This window comes from Tenrec ecaudatus, chromosome 11 (assembly GCF_050624435.1).
Source record: "Tenrec ecaudatus isolate mTenEca1 chromosome 11, mTenEca1.hap1, whole genome shotgun sequence".
Classification (NCBI taxonomy): Eukaryota; Metazoa; Chordata; class Mammalia; order Afrosoricida; family Tenrecidae; genus Tenrec; species Tenrec ecaudatus.
Genome location: NC_134540.1, coordinates 41804669 through 41817017, shown reverse-complemented (window position 1 = coordinate 41817017; position 12349 = coordinate 41804669).

Genomic DNA, 12349 nt, shown 5'->3' with positions numbered 1-12349 from the left:
TTTGTTCATGTCAATTGTATGACAATAAAAGTATTTAAGATAAAAAGTTTTATGTTCCTATTTAATAGGTCGCTGGGTACTGCAAACTGTGAAGCAACTGAATAGTTAGGGGCTTAAGATCTGTCATTAATGTCCCTATAATCCGCTGGTCTGCTCTAACTCATAATGGTGCTCCATGAGTCTGAACTGACTCATCAGTAGCTAGTTTGATTCATAATTTTTATTCTTTAGATAATAAGAAGCATTGTGTAAAGCCCTGGGTTGTGTTTGTTAGTTTCTTTTGATTATAAACTGCAAACATTTTTAATAGAGTTAGACTTTAATATTCAATAACTATAGGTAAGACATTTTATTTTCCCTTTGCTTTTAATTATTTTATAATATTATTTAGTAGAAGCCAATACTTAGCTTGGGAAAGGTTTCTCAGAAACTTACTCAGAACCTCTGTAACCCTAGAGAGAGCCAAGGAGGCCTGAGCTTGTCTCATTCTGGCTTTCAAGAAGACACAAGAGTGAGTTACATGAATTTAGTTATATATCTTAAAGTTTGCTTAGATACTGTAACAAGTAAAATATAGCTAACTGTTTTATTTTAACTATTTTCTTGTAAGTAGTTTAGTCTTCTTGTAATATAGGATTAAAATTCCTATATTTTCTTAATAAAATAGCTTTAATTATTCATTCAGCTTATATTAAAATATTTCTTACATACAAGTATACTAAACAGACTTAAAATACTGCCTTATAAAATAAAAAAATTCAATAACCATAAATCATAGTGTGTTAAGCTGTGTTCCCTAGAGGAGTAAAATCAGAGAATGCATGTATCGATTTATACCAAGAAAATGGCTCACATCATCACAGAAACAGTCTGTCTTGGAATGCCAACAGTGGTGGTTTCAGAGGTGATGGAACAGAAGATCAGCAGGTCAGGATTGTGGCTAGAGAGATGAGAGAATCCAAGGTCAGCAGTCCAGGTGGCAGGGCAGTGATTGGTCCTGGTGTCAGCAGGCCATTTGCTCAGGGTAACCAGACACAAATGGAACAGATGCTGATGACCTAGATTTGAAATCCAGATCCATCAGAAATCAAGTGAGCTTATCCATAGCATCAGTTTGTGTAGGAAGTGGGCTACCACCCCAAAGGAACTTTCTTTTAATTGTGTCAGGACAGTGATCCTAGTCAGGGAGTTGTATTTCACCCTAATCTTTTTATAACTGACTTGATCCTCCCAGTAGATCCCATTATGGCATCTACTACACTGTATTAGCTCACCTCATGGGGAGTTACTATGGCTAATTGCCAAACCACCAAGAATCCTTACTCAGCCATTTGGCACAAAAAAAACTATGATAGTCCACCTCTTGTCAATGTGGCATTTGTACACAGTTCATAAATTCAGACATAATCTCTAAATAAATACAATAGGAAATTTATATTTGTAGCTAACATTATGAAACTAACCTGTTCACCACACAAAACAACTAACTTATATTTTGCAATGAAGAGTACATAAAAATTGAGGCATACACACAAAGACGACATTCTCATAGAAATTCCAGTCATCATTTCTACACCTTTTCAGATTTCTATTGCTGATGTTCATACCTTCTTCAAGCCCCCCTTCCAGATTCCCTTGACACCCACAAGCAACTCAGCTGATGGTGACACTTTGTCTCATGAATGACCCAAAACATCATTCCTAAAGAGTCTGGGCCACTAGTAGTCCTGTCAGAATTGGGGTACTCTAGTTTACCATTTATGTCGATACATGATATGGCAGTAATAAAAGATGTCCTAAGAAATCTGCATTCCACCTGAAGCCCACTCCAGAAACGAAAGTGAGGCTTGATAGACCTGTAGACTGCCTCACCACTGTCTGTTTGCAAAGTAAACCTTACATCCAGGGAATGAAGAGTACCCACCAGCAGAAGACTTTGCAAAATCCTTTCATTCGATTTATTAGGTGTTTTTTTAATGTGTGTATGAAATATAGAAAGATGTAAAAGAGATAAATTAGGGAAGACTACTTTGTATACTGCCATTCCTACTGTATTTTTATACTTTTTGGCAGCATTAAATATTTTTTATTAAATTAATAAAAAAAGAAATCTGCATTCCAGATATATTCTTCTTTTCTTCTATTATGTAATCTCAATCAAATTTCCACTTGGTAATTAGAATAAGTCACCTCCTAGACATGCAGGTTCAAATATCCCTTCCTTTGGAACTCTGGCCTCAAGTCCTAAAAAGAATAGTATATGATAGAGGGAACAGGAAACATGAGATAATTGTTGCACTCTATTGGCTGTGCAGTGAGGTTTTTGATCTGAGACAACACTGTGAAAGATGGCATGCCTTTGTATAAGGCATATCCAGCGTGTCGATCCTAGGGAAAACAACATGCTTCCCTTGGCATGATAAAAGAGGTCTGATGGAATCAGTCTACTACCAGTTCATTGATTTATCTTCACGAGGAATATTTCCTCTTACCATATTCAGTTTTCATCTATGCTGCTGACAGATTGGATGCTTAGCAGTGGCAAAAGTCAAGTCTGCCATGGTAACTAGAAGTCCAGATACCCGTCGTCTTTACCACAATGATCATTTTGTTAATGAGTCCATTTGACAATAGCAGGAGTGGCTGTGGGGCAGGGGTGACTTTTTCACATAATATGTCATCCTGCCCACTTTATTGTTAGAATCCTCGTCTTCAGGGGTTACACCTTGATAATCATGTCCATGAGATGCCATGTCCTCACTTTCAGACCTATTCGGAAAGGTCTATCCACATTTCTCTTCCCCACACCTCCTAGCTTACAATTTTTGAAGCAGGCTTCTTCCAGGTCTCTGACCATCCAGCCAAACTTTTAGCCATAGCCCACAAACCAGCATATACTTACACATCTGGCTACTTCTCTTCCAGGTAAATCAACTTGTGTGCTGCTCAAAAATCTGTCCACTGGAAGGATTTCCCGTAGGAGCTATAGTGCTGCCGCTGTCCGCTTCCCAGAGGTACCTGTAAATTACACAGAACCCAACCTCAAGTTTTCTCTTCCTCAGATGATTGATCATACAGAACTCCTCCTCCAAAGAGCTGTAGGTACAGACTGGGAGAAGGAAGGAACTGCGACACAAGTGGAAACAAGAGACATTTGGGCCACTTCCTCATGTTACTGACTTGTATGTTCAATTCCTGCTTGAGCCCGATCTAATGTATACCAATTCTATTTAATGATTGCTTGCTGCTCTGAATATTCAATGTCATGACTCTGAGTCAGCCAACACTCAGGCCATCATGGGCAGCTTAGACCTCATGGGGACTTTGTGGCCGAGTGGAGGTGTTCAGTGTCTACTAAAGTCCATGAGGAAGCCAAAGCTTTTTCTCAAAAGGGAAGCAGTTGCCTGTAGCAGATGGCAGGGTGAAATTCCTAAGGGCCTGCTTCACAGTTAAGGATCTGTCAAAGTCTGAAAACTTCATCTCTACACATAACTGCCATGTGAACTACCATTAGATCAGTGGCAGAGCATCTAACATTTAAAAACTAATGAGACAAAAAATTACATACATTTACCGGTCTGTAGAAAAGATCTCAGCACAGTGGGAGTAAAACCTGACACGCCAAAAGGAAAAACAAAACAAACAAATCATCATTCCCTTAGACAATTCTCTTAAATATGTAAACCTTCCTCATGTTACTTTTCCAGATTTCTTTAGACATATGCCATTACTCGGGTCAATGGAGAACTTGGGGCTTAGGGTGTCAGGGAGTAAAAGTATCCAGAAGTATCAGCCAGGAGACCCAAACTCCCTTTGAAAGGCACATTATACATTTCACCAAATAACGTTTGCCACTAAATCCAGAAATGCAAATCTTAAGAGTACTTGTTTTTAGATAAAAACGATAAAAATATAGCCCTACACATTTTTCAATATATGCAAAGAAATGGTATGGAAACAAAATAAATCGTCAAGGAAAGTCTACGTAAGTCAGTCGAGGTTCGATTCTGGACTCACTGCCAAGAGCGGCTCCATGTTCTCAAGGACACAGAGGAAAGAGGGACTTTCAAGTTCTGCGTGGGGACATCCATCCATGATTCCTCGCTGCCACACAACAAGGAAGTCGCTGTTCTTTGGAATCTGAGATGAGCCTTCAAATTGTCTAAAAAGGAAACCATTCATACATTAAATGAATATCCAGAGGATTTATGCAATACTTGAATAATATCTTGATGGAAAATGAACAGCTCACATAGTGATTTCAATGGGATGATCCCAAATAGACACAGATATGGAGCAGAAAACAAAGGTATTGCAAACAAACCGACAACTGACATGTTAATCTTTGAAGTTACGAATAAATGTTTAACAAAGTGGTTAAAAGACTTCTGTTGGATAAAAATGCTTAGATATTGTTAGGTGGACTACAAATATATTCATTCATAGTTAAAAGATGTTTGTAATGTATGCTTCCTATAAAATTATCCTGCGGATGTAAGTCAATTCTTGGACCCAAGATGATCAAAGAAATTAACTCTAAGCCTTTTTGTTTGAAATGCCCTAATGGCTTAGGAATCTCAGAAAATGAGTTAGCTGATGGAGGCTTCTCCTTAAATGTTTTTCTACACTGTCATGCAAAAAAAATTTTTTTTGGTTTCTACTTTACACCAATTTATCTCGGTCACAACCCCTTTCCTTGGGGTGTATTTCTTCCACATCCTGGCTTTACTTCAAGAAAACAGTCCCTTAGTTAGTTATGTTTGGCTTCTAGTAATTAATATAGGTTGATGAAAAAGATTGCCAGAAGATTTTATTGACTTGGGTAAGCAAACATTTAACTCCAGACACATATGCAAAAAAGAAAAGAGTTTAATTCAGCAAGAGATGGGTTTGACTTAAAAATTCTATTTTAATCAAAATGATTTCCTACATTATCCTTTAAAAGGAATCCCTGTTGGTGTCGTGGTTTATGCATTGGGCTACAAGCCATGAGGTCAACACTTAGAAACCACCAGCCGCTGTGCATGAGAATGATGAGCCTTTCTACTCCTATCAGTCTCAGAGTCCCAGAGCAGTTCGAACATGTCCTACATGGTCACTATGAGTTAATATTGACTTGATGGTAGTGATTTATTTTTGTTTCTTTGTTTATAATTTATGCGTCTTTCCCCATATATTATAGAAGTAGTAGGAATAAACCAATATAGTGAGAAAATATTGAATATGTATCCAAAATTTAATTAAATATGTACAATATGTATTCATTTCAATGCTTATTTAATCCCCAAATATCCAATCTGTGCTAGAAGTTGAGAATAAAATGATAAACACACTGCAATCATTGCCTAAAAGGTGTTTTCAAATTCATTTGAATTGATGGGTCATATGATTCAACAATAAAGCAACAAGAAATAGCAACTGACACCAGAGCCACGGGATCTGGGAAAGTACGGAAACATCACTCAAGCAGGTGATCGGCTTATATGAATCTACACACTACATGTCATTTAATGTAATTCTTGGATGAAAAGCAAGAAGCTGCCTGAAAGGAGGACAAAGGAAAACAAACAACAAAATAACATGGGAAAATGGAATGGAGTGTGTGTGTGTGTGTGTGTGTGTGTGTGTGAGAGAGAGAGAGAGAGAGAATGAGGAAGACAAAAAACAGATACATTTCACTTACTGGGACCCATTCTGGAGCTTTGAATGCTAAATGTGTTTCTGAGTATGCTTGACCTACTGATTCAAAAAATAGCACCGGTTTTCCCCATCAGCTGTGTGTTTTGTGATACAGAGCATATATATCTATAACTCTTCACTATGCTCAATCATAAAAAATCAAAATACTTCCACACAGTGTTACCTAGTCTGAGAAAAAAAAGGATGTGGATGCTGGCCTTACTTAAAATAGCTTGTGTGTCAATAAATATTGAGTCAACTTATACTTCACATGCTATTCTTTGATCCAAAGATATATTTGGACAGTGAAATTAAATGAATTTGGAATTGTCCCCAAGTATCACTTCATCTTTTTTAGGAACCGAGTAGAAGTCAGTTCCAATTTGTTCTCTGAAAAGGATGCCAGAATTAATCCTTAGTGTACAATAAAGAAGCCTGGATGGACTAGGGGGGTAAATCTTTGACTATTAACCACAAAGTCAGCTATTTGAGCTGAGCAGCTACTTTGCAGGGAAAGATGAGACTTTGCTCTCGTAAAGATTTACAGCCTCAAACTTACAGGACACAGTCAACTCTGTCCTACAGGGTTCTGTGAGTCATGATAAGCAGACTGATCATGAATTTGATACACTCAATAGAGATTCAGATGTTCTGAAACCCAAATGGTTCTGACAGAACTCAAACTCTTCTATTAAAGATAAAATGTCCCAGTCTTTTTATAAGATGGCACAACTTCTCCATCTGTTCACCAAAACTCTTAAAAGTTAGAATTTTGTTATTAAGAAGCTTGGAGTCAATCTCATCTCTGAAACATTTGACATGAAATATACATTGACTTCTATATATTCAAATGTACTCTGAAATGTTTACGGCATAATTTGAAGAAACAAAATTTAGAACTTCAAAATAATTATGAAAATTACTATGAAGTCTTCCATTTTCAACAATCTAAATTTCCTTCACAATTTCCATATATGTAGCTTAAAAAATTTTAATGTCTACTCTTCTCAATCTTGTTCTGACTCTGCAGTATCCAAATGATAGTCTCTGTATAGATTACACAGTCTCACATTCTCCAAAGAAACCCTTGCTATCATCTAATTGGTTGTAACTCATAATAACCATTTAAGACAGAGAAGACCTATCCCTTGTGGTTTCTCAACCTTTAAATATTTTATAGTGACTGGTGGGTCCAAATCGCTGATTCTGTCATTGACAGATCAATGTGTAACCTACTCGCTACCATTGGTCCCTTCCACATAGAGCTTCTCTTGGATGTCCCTAAGACCTCATTATTTTCAAAATATTTAAGAACATTTTTCCATTCTATCCTGTAATTTGTGAGACTGAACTCTTCTCATATTTAAAACTATGATGATACACTAATGAATTTGTATAACTTAATTGCTAAAAATATAGATTAACAACATATATAAGAAAACATAAGAGCTGATGCATACTATCCAACACACTTTCCTGACTCAGCACTCCAAATAACTTCAGGAACGGCCCTAAACATCAAGACATCACGAAAACATTGAGTTTGTTGTTGGTGGTGGTGTTGAGTTGAGTTGCATATACAGAAAATATTTTACATAAAGCTTTAGTCTTTGAGTAATAATCATTTTCTACTTTTGAACTCTCAGTGCTACAAATATAATTACAAGAGTCTTTGTTTTTCAACCTATTTATAATTACTCTCTGACCTTTTTTCCCTCCCCGAATGTATTGACAAGCTAGTGCTAAAATTAACCCAAAACTGAGAAACTAACATTTGCCAACTCATGACTTATCCAAATTCCTAAATTGTCATGTTCTAAGATGTGATGATCACTGCAAAATCTATGTTCTGTCAAATAAAATATGAAATTGACAAAAGAGGACTTTCTGATTTAAGAAAGTCAGTGACAAAGAGAATAGCTCAGGTAAATTGTGAGTTTTTTTTTTCATTTATATAGCACATTATCTTTATCTTTAGTTCTAGAATATTCCAATTGTTAGAGACACCAAACAGAATAGTATGTCCTTGAAAGCCTTTTTAAAGTTAAATTTATAATAAAATGAGTGTGACAAAGAATGTATGAAATAAATAAATGTAAAAATTGCTTAGGAAGTGAAACCACTTCTTATGATAAGCCACTCTCTCCAAATATGGAATGTGAAAATCTCTAAGTTAATGTGCTTCAGGTTGTAGTTCTATATGCAAAATGAAAGGAGAGCCCTATTATACATAAATGCAGTGATAAATACATGCAGCTAGTAACTGAAAAACAGACCAACTACAGTCGAGCTGATTCTGACTCACACTAACCTTATAAAGGGTTTCAAAGACTGTATTCTTCAGCAGAGAGTTCTAAACCTCTGGCCTCGCAGGCAGTTTCTCCCACAGCACCATCAGAGTCATTTTTCAGTCTTGGAAAATCTATAATCAGCCAAAGAACTAGTTTCATCTAATATGGCCAAGAACCCATTCCTTCTATTCTGCCGAGTTTAATAAGAACATTGAGTACATAATTCTTTCTCCATTGACAGTTTTCAGTATTATTTTGAAGGATTTCCAAATGTCATTCAGTCAAAGTATTCAGGTAAACTATTCAAAAATGTCAAACTCAATGTTGTTTTAAAGCTAAATGTTTCATAGGTTAACATGTACTATTGATAGTTGATGACCTCTTAGGTTATATCTCATTATACAATCTCATGATTGTTTTACTTACTGAATATATTATCAAAATTAAGAGTACACACTCATAGAGAGAAAAATTCATATCCTGTGTTAAACTGAATTTTCTAGAGGAAATAAACCAAAGATGCACATATATGTTTTGGACAGAAATTAGTATCAAGGTAAAAGCTTATTTCAAGTTGCCCACACAGCCACAGAACCAGTAAGCACCATCCAACTCAAATCCATGGCCACATGCTGAGCTACAGGCTCTGTCTTACTCGTTCAGGTGCTTCTGAGGAGCCAGGAAGGGGGAGGCTGCACCAGAAGCAGGCTAGCAGAAACTGCATGAAATCAACCCAAGGTAGCAAGTTAAATAACCTGTCATTCATAGCCTGTAGGGTCCTCAGGACACTTGATAGGATACCAGCTCTAGTCCATAGAAATTAGAAGCAGGATGAAGAAGAGAGGAAGCAAGTTCTCCTTAGCATCTATTTATAGATATGAAAGATGTCACATTCCTGAGAGGTCATCAGTGTTGGTTAGGTTGAGTAAGAGGTGAACCTCATTTCAGCACTCATTCTGCTGGTAAGAAGTCAATAATATGTCATATTAGGCAGTAGAGAAAATTGAGGAAGAGGCAGTTTAGCTATAGGGTTTGCAGGAAAATTAATAGAGTTTTTTGTTCTTAAAGTTGTGTTTTTGTTTGTTTTTTGGTTTTTTTTAGCAAGACAGAACTTTCCACTCCTGCAAAGAGCTACAGTCTCAGAAACTCACTGGGCAGTTCTGAACTTATGAACAATTGATGGTCTATTCAAGAGTCAGCCCCTGGCCTAGTTTCAGCTACTGATGTTGAGTTCCTCCAGTGTTCCTTCTCACAGAAATAGTCAATTTGATTTCTGCGTATTTCATCTGGAGAAGTTCACATGAACGAAGATATTGTGATTAAGTAGTCATTGGTCTTGCAAACTGTCCGGCATAATTTCTGTTACCAAGGCCTTCTTTTTGACCTATTTTCCCTTCCTCTTTACAACTTCTTGCATTCTAATTGCCAAGATTTATCAATGGATCTTGATTACATGTTTGACCAATTCCAGGAAAAAGAGGCTCTAGTAAAATTCTTCAACTTCCATACCACTTGCTTTAATGGTTGATGCATACATTTCAATATTAGTTGTATTGACTGACTTTTCTTCTATGTGCATCAGACTTTATCTTCTCACAGAGAGCGTTGCACTTCAAGACATATCTTGACATGACCTTTCCGATGGTGAATGCAATCCCAAGGCTCTTGAATCTGTCATCCCTGGCACAGACATAGTAAACCAGAGGGTTGTCTGTTTCAAAGTGGCCAAAGCCAATCCATTTAAGCTCACTAATGCCTTGAAAAAATTATTTTTGTGTGTTCAATTTCTCTTTTTGACAACTTATAATTTTTCTAATTTTATGCTGTACGATTCTAGTTCCAAGTATATTTTTGCAGTAGTTTATTCTCATTTTGAGTTTTTCCTACCAGCAAAATAGCATCCTGAAAACGTTGCTTCCCAAACTTTATTTTATTGACATGATTATGGTCAACTGTATTGAGAGGAAGAAGGTCTTTCTCAGTTAAATGTTGATTGCCTTGCAACATTAGGGGCTCCTCTTCTTCTCTCTCTATGACAATGTTCTGTTGCTATCCAAAAGTTTTACAGTGTCTGACAATGCTCGGCTGTTCTTCATAATATTGCCTGTTGATAATTCCTCCAAAGTCAACAGTTATTCATTATACGTAGTGTGCTGTTCATCTGGACGTCTACTGAAACCTGTTCATTTCAGGTGCACCCACTCACATTGGGGACGCCAGTTGCATGACTTCCAGCATCGCAGCAGCCTACAGGCCATCGCAATATGACAAGCTGATGAAAACGTGTCGATCTACTGAGAGGTTCTCATCCTGAAGGCTTAGGTAGCATCTGAGTGGTTAGTGAGCCTCGATGTGAAATTTTAGAAACATTTTTTCAAGACTTATATTTCAAAATCTGAAAAATTACTACAAAAAATTTATATGAAGAGGTATTCAGTGTTTAAATTGTGGATGTAATTATTCATTATACTTCTTATAGATTCAGTCTAATTCTACTCAAATTACTATCAGCATTTTGTGGAACTAGAGACACTGACTTTAAATCCTTTAAAATTGTAAAGAAGAAAATGATTTTGATAAAGCAAATTTTAGAATTTACATGATTTCACTTTATGATTGAGAATAAACCAAAGAGAGGTTTATGAAATAATCAAGAAGGTCTTCTACTGGTGTGAAGACATACAAATTCATTTTTAGAACAGATCAGAAAGCTCAAAATATGTGAATATATTATATACACCCACATATGTAGATCATATATAGATTGATTGTTTGAAAAATGTTTTCAAGCAAATTCAATGGGAAAAGTAAAATTCACATGAAGCTAAAATATATTACATTCACAGATTCTAGTTCACATGACATAGAGGATAAATAAATGTCAATTTTCACCTCTCTCTTTTTCTCTCTCTCACATCAACCTTCTTATTTTAATTTGGGTGAAATTTTACTGAGCAATTGGTTTTCCATTCACCAGCCCATACACATTTTGATTTGCGATATTGATTACCGTCCCCACAACGTAACTGTAGCCTCTCATTTTCCCCCTGTTCACATGTCCCCTGGTCTTTCTTTCCTAACCATTTGTACCTTCAGAACTTTCTCCAATGGGCCATGCTGCCCTTAGATCTTATATGATGGATTGTACTAAGGAGCACACACCTGTCTGACGTCATTCATCGTGTAGGCTGGTAGATTGTTGGGCTAACCTTGAGCCACATTGGGATTTCAATTCCAGGAAGAAGGGTACCTAGGGACCACCATCTCAGAGATTCTACTCATTTTTATCAGATCATGAAGTACTTTTATTAATTTCTTTTGCGTTGCACACTGTCTTCCACTCCGAGTAGTCTGTCCCTTGTGATCACTTCGGAGCAGGTGCAGGAATAACCTGTGGTCTCAGAATCATTGAGCTGGTACCTCATGGTCTATGTGCGCTTTGGATTAATTATCTTCATTTACTTTTAATTTTCTGCACTCTTCTTTGCCCCAGATTGAAAGCAAAGCTTTAGGTGGCCCAGTGTCTACTCTCCAAAGGCAGATTTAAATAATTTTTTCTCTCTTTTATTGACAATGTTACACCAATGACATTTTGCCATCTGAGGTGTACTCCTAAACTCCAAGGCCAACAGCTCATTCCCTCAAGGTGCTTCTTTGCAGCTAAGAAGTTCCCCCAAACATTTGTTTTCTGTACTACGTTCATGGATATTTTTGCAGCATATGTAAATATATATGTAGAAATATGCCTGTCAACCCAATATAATTATTAATGATTGTAATCCTATTTGTCTTCTCTTGTTCAGCTCAAATGTTTGCGCAACACATATGGATTATTGTTACTATGGTTATTTCGAGGGTATATATGTACTATTCATAATTTTACCGTTAACACTTGTGTTTCTCCATGTTTCCCTTTGTTTCATAAACAATTTTTCTTTTATCATCAAGAGCCATCACCAGATATATTACTTGAAAGTGTGAATATTTTCATAATAAATATTTTCGTAGTATTTTAATCAGTTTTTAAATCATGTTTTAAAGTGCATAAATGACATTGTTCACCAATTTCTGCATTTAGGAATGCAGGAATTATTGAATAATATAATTAAAATGGCATACAAATTATGTTTTGTTTAAGGTACTTTAAAATTTTTTCATTCTTTTAGTACATAAATTATTCCAGATATTCCAGCTGAATTAATAAGAGGATGTGGAAGTTAAAATATCATTGTTGATACAGCAGATGTATCTGGTCTGAAAGGAGAGAGTACTAGAAATTTGCTTACCTGTATTTCCCTGAATATGCAAAGTCATTTAATTGTGTAAATCACAACACTCTATAAATAACAGTGTGGAAAGAAGGCAAAATACAAAGCACT